Source organism: Melospiza melodia, chromosome 3 (genome assembly GCF_035770615.1).
Source record: "Melospiza melodia melodia isolate bMelMel2 chromosome 3, bMelMel2.pri, whole genome shotgun sequence".
Taxonomy (NCBI): Eukaryota; Metazoa; Chordata; class Aves; order Passeriformes; family Passerellidae; genus Melospiza; species Melospiza melodia.
In genome coordinates, this window is record NC_086196.1 from 117351298 (window position 1) to 117374123 (window position 22826).

General features: G+C 38.3%; 1 long non-coding RNA gene across 2 annotated transcripts in view; it reads right to left on the minus strand.

The window, feature by feature from the left end:
- The window catches only part of LOC134416829 (uncharacterized), a 48889-nt gene extending 26981 nt beyond the window's left edge, over positions 1–21908 (minus strand). Inside the window, exons 1-2 of one of the 2 annotated variants that reach the window (XR_010027423.1) lie at positions 21841–21908; positions 17728–17870 (exon numbers count right to left, since the gene is read on the minus strand). This is a non-coding gene — a long non-coding RNA (uncharacterized LOC134416829). Of the gene's footprint in view, positions 1–17727; positions 17931–21840 lie in introns of those variants that run through there. The other variant, XR_010027422.1, reaches the window with a different exon arrangement.
- Positions 21909–22826: the final 918 nt, after the last annotated feature.

Genomic DNA, 22826 nt, shown 5'->3' on the forward strand with positions numbered 1-22826 from the left:
CACTCTCCTTCCCCAGAACTGCTTTCTGTTTGTATCATTTTCTATTTATACGTCTGCTTATATGAAATAGTTATCTTTTCCTTTCAACTGAAATTTCCTTTTGTTTGTTACTGAGAGATTACAATCCAACCAAATGTTTTTGATGAACTACTACTATTTTATCTACTGTTTCCTTTCTGGACAATCCTTCATCTAGAGTAAATGGGGACAGCTTTGCTGCTCCTGGTGAATCGGTGTTACTTTGTGTTGCACATGATCACATTTTCAAGCTTGTTCCTCACTCCCTACACTCTACTTGGCCTTACGCTGGTGTAAGAAGGAAAGGAAGTTCTGGCCATGGAAAACTATTTCTGTAGTTCTCTTCTAAGAGACAATTTTTATTATTATATATATATATATTTTCAACACCTCTTGATACTAAAAACAATATTTTTAGGCTCTCAGTCTTGGCAAACATTACTAACAAGAAGTGATATAAGTTCTTCATATCATGGACTGCACTTCCCTCTTTATCTTTCCTGTGTAAGGCTAACTTGCATGCACAGGAATATTATTATTTAACTTTGGAAACTACTGTTAGCTAACCAAATGCTAATTGTACTGGTTGGATATGTTGAGAGCTTTTCCTTGCTCTCAGCTTTTTCTCAGAAATTATATACATTTGCGACAATCAAAAATGGGCAGGAAGTTTAGGGGTACAACAAGGTCCAGGCAAGCCTTGTTAATTTGTCTTGTTACTTAATATTCAATATTTTTCTGCACTCTTTTGCTATGTACATATCATTCCCATTTTGAAGGTAGCTGAAGTAGTTTTTAAAACTGAAGATGCTGACTTTGCTAGAAAGCCAAGGAAAGAAAAATTGCTAATATTGCCACAGTAGTGTCATCAGTGATAGCACAAAACACTTGCATGGCATAACACAGCCCTCCTGAAGGATGCAGCCAGCTGGGGTGGCAATGGGAAATCAGCAAGATGAAGTCTAAATGTGAGATGTGTATTGTGCTAAGCAAATAAGGAAATTGGATTTAAAAATGCAGAATAGCAACAACAAAATGTTCAAAATGAAGCTGGAGCCTTGTAACCAATTCTCCAATTCTGTTGCAAAAAAAAAAAAAAAGGCAACTTTTACTTTAGTGTCTATCTGATGAGAATTTTACTTTCTTCCACTTAGAAGTGACAAAGTCTAATCTTGGAAGGCTTTTGCCCACTGAGCTCTTAGAAATGGAGAGACAACTTAGGTAACAGCAAAAATTTAAAACACATTTTAGGGAATGCTATATGAAAATACACATTGATATAACTGGATTGCAGCAAGAGAGTAATATACTGCTTCAGCAATCAGACAATCAAAGTGTAACCAACACAGCAAGTAAAGGCACTATTGATGATTTAGAAGGATCTGTTCGAGTCTAGTCCTCAAACAGTTCTTGTATGAAACATCTCTAATGAACAAACTAATTTCATATTTAGTCTAAGCCCAGCTAGTCACAAAAATTTTTTCGGGGGTAATTCTAACCCATTGCTACAGACTAATCTATGGGTTATTTTCATGTGCACATAGTATTTTTATTTTCATGTTGAAGTTATGAAACTCCTGCTAAACTGACAAAACAACTGAAGAAAATGGCACAAAATAATAACTTATCAGAAATAAGTACAAGGATAACTAAGTTGTTTGCTGTGTCCTAGTCTTGCTGTGCATGTGTTTAGCACAAGGACGTGGAACATCACATCTCATTCTCAGCTGTGGTCCTTGCAGAACAAGGACACTGCAGTCAGTCATGGCAGCAATGGAACAGCACCAACAAAAAACTGTGTTTCCTCTGCTTTGTATGTGTAATTGTACTGAATTTCCTCTCACCTGTCTTTTTATCTTCCTTTATTTTGATAAGGTGGGGAACATCTAGTAATTGTTGGAATGTCCTTGCTTTTTGTAAGCGTGCTTTTGCACTATCTATTAATTTCCATTTGATAGCCTTGTTTTGTTTGTGAAAGTAGAAAGTGAATGATAGTCATAAAAAGATGTGCATTTGGAGAGGTTGAAAAAGCTGCCAGCAGGTTCTGAGTGTAATGCTCACTATATGGGGGCTGAGCACTGTTCAAGCCTAAGTCCCCGACTCCTTTTATCTTGATGCTGCAGTCAATAGTAGAAATTTTTCATGATTATGTGTTTGGGAAAATAGAGATAAATACCACTGGAATGTGATAACGCCCTTCTTGAAGTTGACAGTGCTGAGTGTGGTACATACTTTCTTAATGTTAATTAACTTTGAAATATGTAAATATGTTTCTCAAGGATAAACTTTCCATTAGTCATACTTAGTTTTATATTTCCCTTCCAAGTCCCACAGCTGGTCTTGAGCGTATAATACTTGGGTACATAGCCTGGTGTTATTCAGTGTATTTGGAAATACATGCAGCTAAAACTAAGGAACGCACTGCGTGATCTTTTAGTTATTTCAAAGTAATTTTTCTCTTCAGTTTTATGGCTGAATAGGTCTGAATGTGTCATCCACCTGGGTCTATTAACATTTGCTTTCATTGTTTATGCTCTAATGTATGGAGAGGTTTAGGACATGAGAATGAACCTATTCCAGATGAGGAAGCAAGGTCTGTAAGAGGGCACAAAGAGATGCTGAAAGGTCTGCATTTCCAGCACCACATTTCTGTGAGCTCCCAGTTTATCTCAGTGGTGGTTCAAAGCAGCATCTCTCATAGTGAAAGCCTTCTACTTTGCCTCCAAGGTGTTCTGGCACTGGTCTTGTATGGATGTTAGGATTTCCTCTACCTTCCCCTGACCTTCCAAAGTTAGAGCATGCTCCCCAAAACTCCTGCATCGGATCCGGCATTCCCAGTGCCCGTGACCTGTCAACAATTTTTACAATTTCTGAGAAATTTTCTCTGATTAAAATCTTTACCTCAGCTTGTCATGAGTACTTTTATAATCTGTGATATTGAATGAGTGCATTTTGTTTTCCTATGGCCATGATTTTTGTAAGTACAGAGTAGTAGTGCCTGTGTGCAATTTCTGAGTCATGGTAGTGTTAGCCATTACATTTTGTGAAAATGCTGTCTTTGGACTCATGCCGTCCTGGGAACACATTTACCCTTAGTCAAGTCATAAAAAGTGTCCCATAGAAAATGTTAAAATTGGATGGAGAAGGCCTTAGTAGAAAAAATTATTTTCTAGCAAGTTTGGAGAATAAACAAAAAAGTTTCTCTTTTTAAAAAATTTTTTGAAAAATAGTCACAGCATGAGAGAGTGTCTGAACCACTTATGAAAATAGCTTGCTGAGCAATTTGGGACTGCATTAAAGCAAGGGTTAGTGGGAGGTTGTAGACCTGTGGTGGTTACTACTATTCTTCAGTAAGTCTGTAGCATTTTCTCTATCAAATAATTAAACTGATGCAGGAAAGAAGGAAGGAAATCCCACTTCTAAAATGAACACACTACATACACAAATCATTCTGTGGCACTGAGAGAACAGAAGTGGTTTGAGTAACCAAGTTAGATTAATCTGCTCTGAAGCAGCAGGTTTCAAGCTGAAAGAAGATCTACCGTCAATGCAGACTAATGGTGATGCTACAACAAACCAAATTTAGGGCAAAAATGTATGCAGTCTCCTGAATAGTATTGATATGGTTTTAATTTCTATTGCAGGTGTGTTATTCACCCTTCTGTGTTCTGGTATAGAGTGCACATGGAGTGAACTTTTAAGAAGTCAAATAGTTTGAAAGAAGGGGAAATAAGCCTGCTTAGTGAATTGTTTGCGCTGTTTCTCATATTCTGACTGGGCTTGTTTTGAGTTTGGTGTCATTATCCTGTGCTCAATTATAACTATATAAATCTGAACATTTACAGGATGGAAAAGACAGATACAATATTAAGAATAAATGCAAACTCACAGGACAGATTCTGTGAATGATGCTCACTGGGTAGGAATTCCCAAAGAATGTTGTGAATTATGTGCATCTGCCTAAATCTGCCTGAACAACCTCACCCTGCCAGGAATATTTTAAACTCTGGGTTTGCTACATTCCTCTGGAAAGACTGCATTTCTTTAAGCAGACAAAGATGACCTTTCCCTACTTAAGGTAATGGGGCATCAGAAGTACTTATGAAATTTAATAGGAGGCATTTTAGGGGACTAACAATATATGAATAAAGGCGTCTTGCCTTGCCCATGTAAGGGGTTATTTCTTTTATCTAGGAAAGCGCAAAATGATAAAATTCACTGTATCATTTCAGAAAAAGGATAGTGTCAGGATTAAAATTAGAAATCAAAATGAAAAACTGCTGAATGGTTCTGAAGCTTCTGCTACTACAGAAAAAGATTTAATTCCTGGAACACCCTTGGACAAAGTACCCTGTAGTTTTAAAGTTAAGTACATTTACTGCAGTGGGAGCAGAGAAAGTGTGCCTATGTGTGTTTTTCTTTGAACTTCCTCAGCTGTACTGAAAATACAATATATGTCTCTGGTAGAGTGACTCTTCCATTTCATTTTTATGAGTAAATCAGTACCCAAAACCAATGGCAAAAGCTAGTGATCTAGTCGATGAAGAAAACGCCCTGTAATTTGCTATGGCATCACAACTCTTGGGATTTTAAACTTTATTCAAAAAATATATGTATTTAAACTCAGGATCTCCATAAAAAATGTTCAGACCACATGTAGACAAACACTGACTAGACAATTTACCACATCCTATGTAATTCACAAATCTAAAAAGACATTTAATCTTTTGTTTTTTACTTCCTTTTAAATGTATTTTTCAAAAAATGCTATGCTTCTATTTTTAGCAATGAAGCATTTTTTTTTGGATATGAGTCTAGACACACTGTGACTTCAAAGTAACAGGTACATTCCACATGTCCTGCCAGAAAATCTATCAATTCTCTAGTTAGTGTCACTGCTGGAAAGAACAGGCTAAACAGAACACAACTCCGTGAGAATGGATTAGCTGTGCAGGGGAATGTGACTCTTTGGATGGGAGCAGATCACCCAAACTAGCTTTAAAAAATAGAAAAATCTGTGGAAGAAGCTTTTGGATGTCTGGAGACATTCTGCCAGGAGACTGATGTTTTCAGTTTGACTGAAAACCAAAACTTTGCCACACAGGTACCAGCAGAGAGACACAAGCATTGTACTTTGCCTTGGAGTCTTGGTATGTTTTATCAATTGACAGCTTGATGTAAAAAAAGGCCTCTAGAAGAAGAGTTTGGAACTCAGGTTTTCCTATTTCCCAGAGAGTGTCCTCAATGGTTTGGCTAGAAAGTAACATTCCTGGACTAGTAAATATTGAATTCCTTCACAAAGGTGGAACAGCTCCAGTAGAAAGAATTAAGCCCACCACATTTTCTTCAACCCCATGCAGTCTGTAGATCTGCTATGAGACCACTTTTCCAGGCAGTAGAGGAGGAGAGCTTAAACTCCTTTTACAGAACACAGCCTAGGACCCAGGGTTCTCATAGTCTGTGTTAGTGTGTTAGCCATGGACTTGTAGGTTAAAGAAAAAAAACAACCCAACCAAAATGAAAATAGCTGTCCTGTTATGTTTTAAAAGAAGACTATGAGGTTAAGCTTTCAAGTCTCAGGGAAGGATTTAAAGAATAATTTCTCACACACTCTCTCGTGGCCTTGTGTTGATATTGTGCCTCTGTTTGGCTTCCAGTCCTCCTGCAGATTTATATAAAAACACTTTCCTATTAAATAGGAAGACAGCCTAATGAAAAAAGGCTTAAAATATTCTGGTGTGCTCAGTGTTTCTCTTGTTCTTTCCTGGCAAGGTCTGTTTTCAGGCCTCCAAGTTCTTTGTGCAAAGTTTATGGGAAAGATGTACTGACTACAGTAGAGAATGATCCCATCCAGGATCAAATAAGGGAACTGGACATATACAAATCCATGGAGACTGCTGAGGGAGCTAACTATCCTCTTTGAAAGGTCAGGGCAATTGAGGGAGGTTAAAAAAGTCCAGCATCACACTTATCTTCAGAAGAAACCAAATAAAAGGGCAAAAGGGACAACCAGGGGAACTACCAGCCTCACCCCAGTCTCTGTGAGATTGTGGAGCAAATGATCCCAGAAGTCATGTCCAGGCACATGAAAAAGAAGAGAGGGAACAGCCAGCACAAGGGAAAAAATGTGTCTGGTTGGCCTAATTGTGATCTTTTATGAGAGGAGGGAAAAGCAGTGGATGGCCTTTAACAGTCACTCTCCAGAGTATCTCTGCAGTTCAGCCAGTGAGATAGGGACTGCATGTGAATCACAGGTGGGTGAAACCCACCTGGACTGCTGGATCCAAAGGCTGTGATTAGTGCCTTGAAATCCAGCTGGCTGTGGAGTACTGGTGATTTTCCTAAGGGGTTATACTTGAGGCTGACACTGCTTAGCAATCCTCATCGGTGACCTGGGCAATGGGACCTCCAGCTCAGAAAGGTCACAGACTACAGAGGAGATTTGGAGGCTGCAGGTCAAAGCCACCCTACAGTAGGGCCTTGACAATCTGGAGGGGTGGCCGGATGACCTCCACAAGTCCCTCCCATCCTAAAGTAGTCTGTGACTCCTTTCACACCAGGATTTTCACAAGTGTGGTGCTGTGAAATGAGAACCACCTCACATAACTCAGATGAGGTTCATTGCTTCTGAAGGGCTGCATTTGGCTAAGTGGCAATCTAATACCATGGTGGGGGGACTATGAAGGTAGCTGAGAAAAAGTTAAATTGAAAAATGTAGTATTTCTGCATGTGTTCTCTTAAATTATTTGATAAAGAAAATGATCTCAAAATCCCTGTATATAGTCATGATACAAAAAGAAACCTAGATCCCCATTCCACATTGTTGGAAAGAACTGCTTAAGAGAAAAATCAATCTTGCAACATTTACAGACAGAGCTGACATAAAAAGTACCTTAAATCAACCAGTGAGGGTTTTTTTCTCTAATATTTCAACCCTTTATTGAACTAGTCATATTAAATTATTTCCAGAAAATATAATTCAAAAATGATCTTACCAATTTTGAAATACGTTTTATTTTAAATGCTACGACTAGATCATACTTAGATGCTCATAAATTATGTTGCTTTGAAAGGGGGACATAAAGCAGCAAAAGGTGCTTAATAAAAAGATTATGGTGTCTTGCAAATGAATAGTTGGGTACTTAAAGTCAGGATGAAGAATGTAGAAAGTATGATGTAGAAAATATTGACTATTCATTGAAATTAATGCTCATGGCCAAGCGGGTACTATTAAACTTCAGAAAACAATCTTTATAGTTTTTAAAACTGTCTCATCCTGAAAGATCATAACATCTTGGTGATTAAATAAAAATGAGATTGTAGCTTTATAATGGCAAGCACTATTGAATTAACTTCTAAAAGAAATTCACTAAATGCTTAATATTAACACTGGTCTGAGAGAAATGCAGCTGCAAAGAATTTCATTGAAATGGCAATGCTCAAACTTTAATTTGATTTTAATGGAAAATTTATGAAAGACAGCTATTAAGACTAGATGGGGAGATGATCACTATCATTCTTTTATTAGTGTAACCCAGGGGCTTAATTTTCCTTAGCTCTTTAATTGTTCTTTCATATTCTCCAGTTCCATGCTCTGCTTCCTAAGAACATGTGTTTATCTAAATACGTTTAGATGTAATCTGGATATAGGATTTTCAAACCAACAATTTTGTTTTCATATTAAAACACTCTTCATTTTTACATGAAAGGAACAAATCTATTTCTCAGTGGTCATGGTCAAATGTTATTACCCCACTAGAAGCGTGTATGCCAATTCTACCAAGAGGGTTATTTATATTTTGAAGTTATGTCTGTTGTCTAGGATGTGGGGAACTGGCCACTGGCAACCAGTCAGAACCATTTAAGGGAAGTATTTGCTCATCAGTTTTGAATTTGGAAATTGTGGGTTTTAAACATCTCATTCATTAATTTTGTTACTGATGACTCAAGACTCACTAAAACTTTTTATTCCCACATTTACTGAATTGTGCATTGTACCCTTTTTTAATGACTGTGTCAGATTTCAGGGAGATGTCTGCATGAAATGTTCTAGACACTATTTTTCCATGCTTAAAATGGTAAAAATTTAAAAAGGCATTTTTGTTCACTGATGTAAAAAAAATGGTACAAGGAAAACCAGATATTTAGCATGAGCAATTTGTGGAAATGTGAAGAACAATATAAGATACAGAGTTGTGCTGACTTTAGTTAAAGAATGAAGCATAGCCAGCTCAAAGGTGAATTGCAGTCGCTCACATTTAGCCTGGGACTGCGGAACATCAGGCATAGCATGGAATTCCTGTGAAGTGGATGTGTTTGCCTGACCTAGGGAATGTGGGAAGGGCTGTCTTTTAATGTAACTAAGCAGCTTTAAAGAACACAACTGGGACATTTTATGGCACATAAGTAACTGAAGCACGACTGTTCCTCTCTCCATTAATACTAGCTGACATAGCAGGTGTTCCCCACTTCACATGGTTTGAATGTGCAGAAGTCCTTCCTAATGAAAGAGTTTGGATTCTCTCCTGCTCCTCCAGAGCTGGCCATAGTCCTTGCTTTCTTAAAATAAACCCAGCTAGGTAGGGTTGATGTGTGCCTTTTGACTAGCATGCATCCTTATGAGAGGGAGACCTGTGCTCTTTTGTAGTGACTTGAATTTATACACTGCATAAATTATTGTAATGCTTTGCTTTCTCTTTGTACGTTTGTATTTCTTCTGACACTTCTGCCTTCAATAGTCTGTCTTTTCTAGAAGACTAATCACACTCATGTTAAAAAATTCATATTCACTGCAGAGAGTAGATTTCTACTAAAGAAAAATTCTCAAAGAAAAAATAATGTCCCAAATCAGAGAACAATTTACGAGTTTCATTAGTGTAGACTGAGGAACTGTAAAGAAAGAAGTTTTAGAAAAATATTTTTCTTTTAGGAAAAATATCTCTTGAAAAGTCCTCTGAAATTACTGTTTAATGCAGTTCTACACTCAGACACATTTTGTCTGTAAAGTGGCAGACATAACTCTGCCAATGAATAAGGAGAATGACTGCTATAATATGTGTTTCCCTGGTAACTAAATTGTAATTATTCATAGAAATAAATTTAAAGACCTTAGATAAGCAGTATTCAGAGTATTTGCTACAGTTCTACCATAGCCTAAATATAATTGGATTTAGCTGGATGTTGTTCACAACCCTTGGGTATGAAGAAAAATGGGTGCAGTTGTATTTTTTTGTAAAAATCCTTGCTCTGAACGTAGCTATCTGGAAAAAGTGTCAGCTCATATCCTAAGAGAAAGTAGGAGAGTTGAGTGTGTGATGTGGGGCAGACAACAGAACAACGACTTGTGGAAATTACTCACAACATACAAAATTGAGACCATTTAGCTGTAGTTATACAATCTGCCATTTGAACTTTTGTGTGAAATTTGCACTCCAGCTACCAATAAATCAGTCTGCATTTCCATCTTCTTCCAACTAACCTTCGATGAGGTCATCCAAAAAGAGATAAACAACAATGTTTCATGGAAGTATGTGCCTCTGTTGTTGCAATGGGAATTACAAAATGAGGCATCTTTGAACGATAACTTGAACATGGTATTTCTTTTTTATTTTCCAATAAATGATGACTTGGAAGAAGATTTCTCAGCAGAAGCCAAAAGTGAAGAGTAAATGATATTTTTTTATAGTGTAATGTTCATGCTGGTTATGTGTTTGGGGAGGACTTGGAGTTTTTAAAAGAACATTTGCAATATCATAGCGCAAAGTTAGAGAGGCCATTAAGCAAATTGGAAATCTTATACATGGAGGAAATATTATGTTCAAGGCTTCAGTGCTTGCTATGATTAGAGTGCTCTTTGTGGGAGATTTGTTAATATTTCTTCATCCTGGACACCTGCCAAGCTTAAGGCTTTAATGCTCTGAGACTGAGTCACCAAAGTGGGGACTGACTGCTCAGAGCTTGTTGATTTGCCAGGAGGTGGGTGTGGGAGGTAGTACGCATGTAAGAAAGAAGAGGGGCATGAAAAAATAATCTTGACATTCTGTGATAACCTTTTGTTTAGAAGAAATAAGCCCATGGCTTTGGGTTATTTATCTATTTTCTGAACTTTCCAACAAAACTGAGATTTTAGAGATATGATGTCTTTTCTTGTTTTAGAAATAATGTATATGTGTTTGTTGAAAAAAACAAAGGGCTAGAAAAACAAGGATTAACACATCACAGAATATAGATAACTAAATACAGCATCTGTTCCTGATAATTATCAAGAGAAATGAATAATTTTAACACAGACAATTTTTTTTTTAACCTTCTTTCATTTTCTAACCACCAGAAATCTCTAGTGGATCTCTGCAAAAACTGATTTAAGCTTGCTGAAAATAGATTACATTTTCTGGATCATGTTTTATGGATCTGGAGAGTCCAGCCCCAGAGTGTCTCTGAAGCATATGCTCAGAATCATTAGACAAACAGAAACTGCACAGATAAAAATAAATAAGAGCATTTGTGAACTTCTTTAGCCAAATTAGATCAGTGTAATTAAGTATTCAACCTTCCTTACAATATGGGGGGGGGGGGTAATACGTAAAGCTCAAACACTTTTGAGGGGGCAAAGAGTAACTTGTGAGTTTGGAAAAAGCTGCTAAAAATGGATATGGCTGCAGGGTTACACACAGAGCACTGGATCCTAACATCTTTTGTATGCTAACATTCGCAAAGCCTGACTAGTGCAGGCTTCCCAAATACTGGTTTTCAGCTGGGAAATGGGGACTGAAGCCTGGGGAGCTACTGCATCAGTCTTGCATAATAGAACATAACACATCTGTGCTTCAAGTGGGCTGAGGACTAAGAATCTGGGGTTATTCTAAATTGCTCTCAGTGCTGGGCTTGCCTTTGCCCTGGTGGTCACTGCCTGTGCTTATTCTTCAGTCATTTTGTCTTGCTCAGGAATTACAGTGGAGAGCACAATCTCCTAATGAAAACTCTCTGGCCTTTGTGTCCTATGCATGCTTGTGTCTGATTTACCACAGCTACAGGAGGTTCAAACATAGGTCTGGGAGGCTTGAACAGATTCAGCTATCTATCAGGATTGCATGCAAATTGGCTTGCCTGACATTTTTGTGTGTTTAGTTCCATGTTCAGATTCAGAGATGGATGTATGTAATTGTGTAGGAATGTTTTGATTTATGGCTGTTGATTCTCCTATGAAAAGTCAGAAGCTAGTTACCCAGGAAAAAAAAGATTACATGTGTAAAAGGATGTAAAAGTCTCCATGTGATCTCTCATGGACCAATTAATAAACTTTGGGAAGAAATATGACCATTAACATTATACATTTTTATATCATCCAGAAAGCAGACTGTAGATTCATTTCATTACCCCATCTACTCCACAAGTAATTTTTATTCTGTAAATAAATACTTGGTATTTAAAAGCATGAAAACTAATAGCAGTAAGGGAAATAGCTTTCCCCTTCAGTGGAGAGAGGGCAAATGGCATGTCCAGGAAGACCCAAGGAATGAGCTCAAGAACTAATCCTAGATCATCAGCAAGCTGTTAATTTGCTTTCTGACAGCCCCAACGACCTCTCTCCTAGACAGCACCTAAACATGGTTAATGTCACGTTCCACCACGCACACTGATCCCAACCATTGATAAGAGTGAAATTGCAGCAAAGTTAGCTTCCTTTATCCTATTCAGTCTTCCACTTCCCCTCAAACCTCATCACCATCAAACATGCCCTCTTGCTGGAGCCAGGGCATGCAGAACACTGACCCCATCCCTCTCATTTCAGAGAGTTTAAATGGAGAAGAGAGAAAAAAATATAATTGTCTCTTAAGAAGTCCCAGTCCCAGCAGAGCCATGGGTACAGTGCTGTAACACAACGTGCCTGTTAATGCCTGTTAAGCCACACTACAAGACCTCACCAGCCACAGTAGTCTCTCCCTATCAGCCTTTGCCAACATTTCACCTTCTGGAAATGTTTTTGTGCTTCTTTAGTTCCAGATGACACATGGCACAGCACAGACAGAACACTGGGCTAGGTTTTGGACTGCTGTGGTGATTACCTCTCCAGACACAGAGGGTACTGAAGTGGCTTTGCCACTGACGAACCTCACAGATCCTGACACCAGCTGCTCTTCTTTCCTTTGCATTATCCACAGACCACTTGCATGGGAAGTAAATCCCTGGGGAGTTTTTAACAGAGGATGAGACATGATAAATTCGTGCTCTTCTCTGATGATTTAACATTTCCAGAGCCCGTCTCTGCCAGCCTTCCCAGGTGTTTTGCACTTGAAGGAGAAATAAGACTCCAAAGAAACCCCTCAAAATCCAACAGTTATCATAATCTTCTTAATACTCCTGAATTGCAGTGTTATGTCCTCTCCCTGCCTGCCTGCCACTATAAAAAACCCCCAAGTGTTTGTAATCCAGACATTATTTCCTGTTGGGCTAGGAGTTTCAAGATAGCCTGACATGAGGCTCAATAGCAATAAAGAAAGTTATGGAAGGTTATGGGGTATTTCAGAGGAGCAGAAGGGCAGTGATGTTCACAGATGTTATTGATTTAATCTGATTTATGAATTGTAAAGAATCAAATAATAATAGAGCAGAAACTATTTGCTAGTAAAGAGAAAATGGTATTTACCTCACCATCTGTTTCTATACTGCTCTAAGCAACTCGCAGTGAATCTGGAGGAATCTGTTCTTCTGTAAAGCAATGCAAGAATTTAGTCTTTTCCATCAGAGACAGAAGAACTGGGCACATACTGTTTCTGTCCCTTCCGGTGTTAGTCTGCCAGCCTTTACCCCAAGGTAAAGTCTCATTTTTCTCATTTAATTTTTGGAGACATTGCAGTTGAAATGCTGCATTGCCCCTGTCTGAGTCACATGTAATTGCAGCTGCTCAGCATATATATGCATGAATTCACTCAATTTCAGTAGGGAATTTTAAGGCTGAACCCTGCATATTATATATTAAAAAACCAAATCAAATCAAAATGAAAAAAAAAAAAAAAGGAAAGAGATAAAGGAGGGAAAAGGAATGGAGAGAGAAGACCTAAAATGTCTCCTGAGTGTCATTATAAGATGAAGGTCTATTTGAAGGTTCTATAGACAATAATGAGGACATTTATTTCCACTATACCTTTTACACTTTAATCTAAATAAACATTGCCCTAAAGCCAAAAAGGAAATGATTCTTCCTTTTGATGGTCTCTGAGGTAAATCTTTCACTACGTTGCCCAACTCTCTTTCTTCCTTTTGTTGTTGTGAGTTTTTGTATATATGTTTCCAAGGCAAATATTCCTACTTCTCAGGTTAAGGCTTTTGATTTGTCTATTGTGTGACAGTTTCCTGGTTTGGAAAGCATCCATCAGCACTGGGACAAGGGCATTTAAAAGGAATTTTTTTTTCCACTGTAAAAAACGTGGACTCAAATGCTGCATTTTGCAGTTAATTCTATGAATGAGATAAAACTTTTACTTTTAGGAATATGATGAGTAGAAAAGATGCCAATACTTTTATGTGTGTAAATATGTGTGCATATGTATATAAACAGGCCCATTATATGTATCTATACTAATGTAAAGGCCTATTTCTCCTTTCATAGGAACAAAGGAATTCTCACATGCATTTTATTTTATATAACAGTGGCACTGTTACAGCAGCTTAAAATAAACATTGAGGCCTTGACTGTTTAAGCCAAGTGTTTAAGCATCTGAGAAGCATATTGAATTCACAGGGCTTCTTCACATACTTAGGATCTGGCATATGTGTAAATACTTCACTGTAGCAGGGTCACAAGACCCCAATTCAGACCTTATAAAAATCAGTGGAAAACTTCCTTTTGATGTTAAAAGCAGTTGGATGTGTTTGCAGTGTGTATTTTTTATGCTAATGTGGGGTGAGCCAGCCATATTGCGGGAACATTTGGTACACGTTAAAAGTCTTGGGTTTGTGAGCAGCAGCAACCTTACGCCAGCAACCTTTACCCAGATTGATGAAAAGATGTGAATCAAAAGCCATTCCCAGACTGGCAGAAGGCAGGGAGTGCCTTCCAGAAGAGGCAGCATGGAATGAGCTGTGGCTGGGGCGCTGTTGGTGGTGGCAAAGGGCGCGGTGGGAGCCCACAAGGAGGACTGAAGGTGATAAGCTCATTCCTTGGATGTACCGGGGAGATAGCTGTGCTGTCACACCCCATGTACACCTGGGAGTGTGGAGAAAGTCCTGCCACAGGGAGCTGACCCCAGCTGGGGAGGAAGAGCAACATCCATCCATCTCAGAGACTGGAACTTGGCACCCAGGCAGGTTCAAATTTCTGGAGGAGAAACCACATGCTGTGAGTTGTGCAGTGTAACAGCAAATGTAAAACTATCGCTGCTTTGACACCAAGCCTGCTAAAGAGGCTTTGTCTACAATTGTGTTAAATTATCCCAAGCAGACCAATTTATCCCAATTTAGACCAATTTATGGTCTAAGTTTCCCTTGCATCAGAGTTGAAGGGCATTGGCTGAGAAGATGCAATGGAGGAGAATGCAGAGAGGCACCCCTGGGAGATACACTGCGTGTGCCTTTTTGATGTGAGCTTGGGAAGCTGAGTGGGACCTAGAAAAGTGAGATGTTACTATGCCAGCTCACACTCAATTGTTCCTGAAATGCTGCTTCTAGGCACTTCTTTAGCAAGAAAATTTGCAGAAAACCCGGAGAGGGCAATGCAGTTGTAATGGATATGGTTTGGTAAAAAATGACAAAAATCACAGGTAAATAACTCCATAGGGACACCTAATTACTTATGGCATTTGAAGGAAATGGATTGCAAAGAGTACCAGATGAGTAATCTAAGGAGATAAAAGGGGGTAATTAGGAATTGGAACTGCCTGAATATTTTCAGAATTTCAATATGGGGAAAGGAAGAGATGAAAAATTATCCTATTTTGACCTATTCTGTTGACAAGGACAAATGTAACAGAGAGGAATATTTAAGCTGGCTGGTGTAGAGAAAGTCTGTTCTGATCACAAGACATTCAATAGAAATAAATGGAAAATCCTTTATTGCATTCAAAGTAAGACTCAGCAAAATTGAAAAATAGAATGTATGGGTAAGCAAAGAACAAGAAACAAATCAAACTATTTTAGAGGTGCTTGATATATGTAGTTGATTAATGAATCAGGATTCTGTGCATTCATTTATGTAAATTCTAGATATCTAGATATCTTTTCCTTTATATATGCTGGTTAGTACAGTCAGGTTGTTTTTTTTTTTGTTTGTCTCCCCAGGCTGAAATTCAGCCCTAGTTAATGCTTGACTCTCAGGTGTGTACAGCACTCCTTTGGGCTGAGTGTTTCCATCTTATCCTATATGACCTCTGTTCCTGTTAAGAGAATATCTGCCTATCTCTTTGATAAATAAGCACCCTTTTCTACTGTCTTTTCATATGCAAAGTGTTCTTTGTCTTTCACTCTCCTCTTCTGTAATCTCTCCCTTCTTGTACTTCAGTTTTTTCTCAGTGCTTTAGGACAGCCTAGCTCTGACTGACATCAAACCAAGAATTAGTTTCCTCAACAATCTTCCTAAACATTTTTTCCTCAAAAGATGCATTAACATATAATTTGATTCCTTTTTTGCACAAGGCTCAAAATTGTTTGCCTGCATAAGGGTGGAACATAGGAAGGTCAAAAGACAAATGGATATTGCTCACTGGGCAATTTTTTAAACCAGAAAACCTAACCCAATGGTCGCCCTTGCCAAAATCACAGGAAGACTTGGCAGCAGTGACATGTGCTCCCTGCTTGTATGACATCCTCTTCCATCTATCATTGACATGGACTCACAACATCCACAGTTACCATCCATCTCTTGTGCCTGTCAGTGCTGCTTCTTGCTCCTGTCTACAGCTCAGGAGTCACTTTCATTCTATTTCCTAATTATTTCAAGTGTCAGTTAGGTTGGCTGGGACAGTATGAGGTATCTGGTAGACTGACAGCCTCAGGTGGTGATGTTGTGCAATGTTTGCTTAATTGCCTTCATATAATTATGCTGTTTATTCTGTTACTCAAGTAGAAAGGATATGCTGTTTGAAGATTAGATATTGGTTGATAAGTGGAAAGATAAATGTAATAATATTGCCAACTAGAGAGGGTAATCTAAAACTGCATTGACTAAAGGACAGCTGTGTTACATAATTTTGCTGACTGGGAGCAGGAGTCAACTCTTTTATTACCCAGATGTGTTGAGGTGAGGCTGGTTTTGCCATCCTCTTTCTCCTGGGTGCAAATGTTAGAGGTGTTAGTGTTAGTGATACTAACACTAAACATGTGTTAGTATCAGGTCTGTCCTGGTTCCAGCCAGAATAAAGTTAGTTTTTGCAGTAGCCAGGAGGGGACATGGCCAGGACCTGGAGGTTATTCTGTACCAGCTCATGTCATTTTCTGAGGATGGGGTCCCTTCTGGTTGAGTAAGTGCGGCATGAAGAGACAGAGGTCAGGTGGTGCCAACTCGCTCTGTCACCGATATTACTGCTGTTACTGTTTGTTTTATTCCATTGCTCTTTCCAGTAAATTGTTCTTATCTCAGTCTGTGATCTTTACCCTTTGTGCCTCCAATTCTCTTCTCCATCCTGCCACAGGGGGACTGAAAGGGGGGAGTGAGAGAGCGAGGGATGCGTGATTTGGAATGCTTCAGTGGGAACACTAAAATGAAGAATACTATTCCTAAATCACAACAGTCTTCTTTAAATGTCATTTTTGATTCTTATGCCAGCACACAAAACACTGCCAGAGACAAATAAATGATCCCCCTTAAAACTCTGTGAATTTTGGGACAGAATTTACCCACTTCAAGCAAAAGAAACAAGTGAGTGGACATGGGATCTGTTCAAGATGAGGCTCAGAGGCCATTGTGAAGGTGGGGCTGGAAACCTTGAATCTTTAATTCCAGGCATCTGCCTGTATTTGGCAAGTGAAGAATTCTTGCAGGATGTTGGAAGATTTCTTGTTGGAGGTTGCGTGAATGCTTGACAATTCCCAAGTCCTAAACATATTTTCAGGTATTAGTATTTAAGTAATTAGCATTTAAGTTTTGTGAACACAAGCTGCTTTGGCAAGGAAAATGCTATACAACTTCATGGTATCCAAGAGAGATTTATTCTTCTAGCATGAGGTACTAGTAAATAGGCTGTTGGCCTATTTGATAATAGCTTTTTGATAATGACATCATGATTGGTAAGTCTGACTACCTTGATAAGAGCTACAAACCAGAGCTCAGGGTTTCTCCTGATGTTTCTGAAATCCCCAAGTGGATTAATTTATGCTTAGGATGTTCAGTTCTTTCAAAGGTGTGCCATTAAGTGTGCTGTTGCTAATGTAATGTCAGAGGCCTTAGAGCTAAGCTGCAACTTTTCATCAAGCTTAGAACTCCTGCAGCTTTGCTCTGTAAGGCAGGTGGAAGGTCAGTGCTCAGAACAGAGAGTTCTAACCTGCCACTTCTGTCTTCTCACACGTAGGCAAAATTTCATTGGGGGAATTAAGAAAAAAAAATAAATATTATATTTTGACCTTTTCCATCAGAAATGACGGAAGTCAGAGAAGGAAGTTCTTTATGTTGCTTTACACAGAGCCATCATCCTCTTGGCTAATGCCCTCCCAGGCTGCCCTCAGGACAGCAGTGAGCTATGCGCTGGCTGCTGAACTAGAGAAGGCAAACAAACTTACCCTTGCCCGAGAGGAGGGACAGCAGAAACCCACAGGAGCCCACGGTGCTCTGTCATGCTCCCCATGCACCTGGGTTAACTGGGCCCTCTTGGTTTCCTTGCTGTGCAGCTGACTTTTAGGATGGGAGATCAGCTTTGTAGGCACTGAATGAGAAAAAGCAGTACCCAGGTGTCAGCAAGACTCTTCCAGCTCCTGGCTGGGGAGGAAGGGGGAGACTAGCAAACAGGGAGGGAGGAAAGTCCATTTCCAGATAAGCATGTTGAAAGGTTGAAAACAGGGAGAAGTGTGCTTTTCTGCTCAAAGTTTACTTATTGATAGGGACTTGGTTCTTGGCTGCTTCTGCTGCTTGGTGCATATGTTTAGAATTTGTAGAGCTTTATGTTCTGCTGTAGAAAATTATAATGTCAAGTGAGGAAAAGGGTAAAATATCAGGACACTCACAAGAGGTGATATCTGTTACCAGTATTTTATATGGGCTTTTATTCAATTTTGTCATCAGGAGTCCTCATGATTACTTCAGTGTTGTCATCATGTGAGCACACACACACACAAACACACACACACACAGAGACACACAATTTGATTATAGATTTAGCTATCTGTCTTTATACACTAATTTCCTGCACATTGGTAGGATCGTGGAACTGATGTGACTTCTTATAAACAACTAATATGAAATTTCACTTTACAAGAAAAAGCTTCATGTTGAAGACCCTCCTGATCTGCACTATTGTAATTCCTTATCTTGTGCTTGTGAGGTATTTTTCTTTTCAAAATATTCTTCAATTCTGTAAAAAAAATTTGCCTTCCTCTGTCACAATTAACCACATACACTTAAAAAACAGCAGTAAATACATATTTCCACTTTTTTTATTCCTCTCTCTTGCTTTTGCTTCTTGATGCTGTAGTGCCTTTTATAGTTGGTTTATTATTTCCCCTGGATGTTTAATTCCTAGTTTTTACTGTTTTTTATCATAGCAGCAAGAAGAAAGTATTTTTTATAATAGGGAGATGAGAATATGATTACTAAGCCACAAAAGCTACATGATACAGACAGAAGTGTTGTACATGAAATTGTTTGATCTTAAACTAGATTTTAGTAACACTTTGATTTCTAAATATTATTTCAGATCTTGTTATTAGAGAAAAAGAATATACAAAATCATGTCAATGGAAGGTTATATAATTTCTTTCCCAGACACATATTTCCCTTGATGAAAGATACTGTATTTTAAGATGAAATCCATAATTCTTTTGCCTTCCTGGATCACAATTTTGGTCATAAATTCAGTAAAGATTAGGATGGCTATCAAAAGGCACATACATTAAAAACTCTCCTTTGGGCATAACAGGTTTGACTGATTACACTTTAACAAACATCTCTGTGAGAGTATGGTTAAGTTTTAAATCAGTATTTTTAGAATTATGTACTAATTGTCAGGAAGTTCATACAAGTTTCTTTTATAGCAGTTTCCTAAGGTTAATAACATGATCAGAATTCTTGTTTTCCTCTCCTCCTCTGTAAGTCTTCAAAGAACTGGGAGTATCCTTATGCTGATAAACAGCATAAGATATTAATGCAGAACCAAGACTAAAGTTTTAAAGTCTCATCCCAGAATGGCATTAGCAAACCATACAAGACTGGTGTTCATACTTCTCTATTTGTTTTCTTATTATAAAATTTTGGTAACAGATGAGTTTTAATTATGCTGTGTCATAATTTTGGATCAAACTTTCAGCTACAATTTCAGACATCATTAATTAATACTTTTCTATGAAACCAATGAAGCTGTGTGTCCTGGGGTCCAGATTAAGTCACCCAAACACATCTGGTGTCACATGAGATACCCTCAAGGAGCCTGCCTGGCCTCTGACTGCCCTTGCAGATGGGTCTGCTCTCCTTCCATGGGTCCTGTGTTATAACCACCAGCTCAGATGGCATCTCAGGGCACTCCATACCTATGGCCAGTCAACATACCAGTCCTGCCCCTAACAAGCTTACTGCATAACTTTTTGAGATTGGAGAGAAGGAATTAATAGATTAAAATACATGTCTTCTGGAAAATCTTTGAGGACTGCTCTTCCAGGGATTTTTTATTTAAAGACACCTGTCTCTCCAATTTATATCCATTTTGGCCTGACAGCCATTTCTCTTACTTTTCTTACTCTTTAAAAATGCATTTTGTGGGTAAGTGCTGGCAAAAAGCCTGACCTGCTATCACCAAGTACTGCCATCAAGTCTGATGTATTAACTGTCTTGGTAAACCTGCAAGGTTAATAGGGAAATGCTCATAGCTGTGTGTATCATATCCTCATTAATCTGTAATGTTGGAACACAGAAAAAGCTTGGGACTATTTCTCAGCAGAGTGCATAGTAAGGATTTTCTTGCCTTCAGTAGAGCAAGAGGAATTAATAGGCTTTGAAAATACCATTTATCTTCTCTTTTGCTAACAAACATATTTCTGTGTGGCCTCCTCCTACTCTCCGTGAAAGTTTTACTGTTGAAATTGCCAGTATAAGAGAATAGCTTTCTTTGCCTTTTCTGAAGATGAGTAGAACCAGATAATGAAAAGAAAAGTATTAATAATTAAAAGATGCAATAACCTCATCTGATTGATGGGAATTCCTTTTTTCCCTAGGAAATGTGGATGATGGGAATAAACTATGAAAAATTATTTCATACCTTTCTTTTCATACCCATATATTTTGTAATACTAACATTGATTGTTACAACACCGGATATTTTTCCCTTTCCAAAAATATATTTACCATTTCAGTTTACCTAGATATTTGGCATCACTGACATCCTGGAGAAATAAATTCCATGATCAAGTTGCATAACAAGATTTATATCTGACACTTCCTGACACAGGTAAATGTCTTGTTGCTCTTATTCTCCTGACAAGAAATGGAAACATAACTTCTCTGAAGCTTTTCAAAGGCATATGGTTCCACACTTTGTAGGTCTTCCAGGTTTAAAATTTTTGCTCTTTCAGTGGCTATTTTCTTTCATCTTTCTCCAGGTCTTCTCTAACTGCAGAATCTGCACTCGTGCTGCAGGACCCATTAACGCTAAGTATCTCACTGTTGTATATTTCACTGTTATTTTTCTTTTTCTCCACTATGATTTCACTCTGGATTTCACTCCACTATGGTTTTTCATTCACTATTTGCCTGGTTTATAGATTACTGTGTAACCTGGGCTTTGTATTTGAACTCATCAGGATCTTGGCAGAAGTGTAAAACCAGCATATTGAATAATTGTTGGAAAGTTGTCACCAGCAGTTCCCAAATGTTTTCTCCAGCTGATTCAGTAAGATCCCTGAATGTGTGCTGATATCCTCTTATCTATTTTTTTTTCAGAATTATTAAAGAGTTAATAGATGGTGTGTGGGTAAAAATCTGGATTTTACTTATGATATTTGAAATTTGTTTTAAGCACTTAAAATCATGCAGCCTTGCAGAGTTCTGTCCATCTTTGCTAATAAAATGAACTTGGGTATCTTCGCCAACTTAATAACGAACACTTTGTTCTCAACCATAAATCAATATTAAAAAATCCCTGAATTAATCTGCAGTTTGAAGGAGTCAGCACCCTGTGGTTGCTGAAGGATGCTTGCTCCTGCAGGGAAGCAGCCCAAGGTTACGGTGGTGGGAGGGGCTGAAGGTGGCAGGATGGAGTCTGCCTGTGCCCACCAGCAGAGACACTTCTCTGAGTTACCCTGCTCAGCAGAACCAGCAGGCATCCACCAACAACAAACAGCTATTCCAGGGCCACACAGGTCTGAGAGCAACTCTGGCCTCCAATATGGGTCCAACTGGCTGTATTTAAACACTTGTCTAAGCCACATGAACTGTACTGGGGTGGTTCCTTTATTTTCTCTGTATCCTGCTGATGTTCTTTTCAGGTTTGCAAATATAGTTCAACAAATATTAAATAAGACAACTGGAGGAGAACTTCTGAATTTTCAAGGTCTGTTTTCTGCTATCACAATAAACACAATTTCACCTTGCTGATTAATGGCTCAAGATTGAAACCAAATTACTTTTCTGCTACTATTATTTCTATAGATATCAGCCTTTAGGTAAAAAACGTGTATCTGATTCCTTACCATGCTTCTTTCGCAGCTAGTTTTTGATGAGCTGAGATTATTCTGTGACCGGCCTGTTTACCTTCTGGCCCTGTCAGACAGCAGTCCGTATCTTGCTAGTCAGCCTGCTGAAAACAGGTACAATAATTTCTATGGCCTTCTCCTTTTGGATTGACTCTTCACTTTTCAGACACCTCAGTAGCCTTCTCTGCATCTACCCCATCTGGTATTCTTCTTTTCATAATCAAGGTATTTCAGATAAGAGCCTAATGAATAGTATTAGTAATTCAGCAAGGGAAATGACTATTTTGTTGCATTCTGGGGTTGTATTTGGTAAGGATTTTTTTGGTTGTGGTTTTTTTGATTGTTTGTTTTGTTTTGTTTGTTTGTTTGCTTGTTTGTTTGTTTTGTCGGTGTGTTCTTTTAATGTTGTTTTTCACAATTGTCTAAAATCAACAACACAAATCTACCCTTAGATCGAGCAATGTATTCTTTCTCACCATTCATTTCAGGGTATAATTTGTTCTTTATTTCTTTCTGCTTAAATTATTTTCCCTTTCAAAACAAGAAATCCAATTTCTTCTGTAAGGAGTCTGTTCAGATCCTTTCCTGACAATGCATCCCCAGTTTGTGTAATTTATCTTTTAATTGTTTAGCTTGGAAAAGACATTTAAGATTCAACACTTAGCCCAGCACTGCCAAAACCCAAATGCCATATCTGCACATCTTTTAAATACATCCAGGGATGGTCTTCACCACTTTCATGGGCAGATTGTTTCAATGCTTGACTACTCTTTTGGTGAAGAAATTTTTCCTAATATCATTATATCTGCTATCAGTAAAAAGGGCCTATGCAGAAGGATCTATGCAGTCTGTGAAACCATAAATATTCAAGGTGTTATCTAGAGATCCTCTAAAGAACATATTCTGCTCCTCCATCTAACCATCCATTCATCTAACAGTCAAGGATAAACTATTTATAGTGAATTTTGTTAGTCTTAGTAATT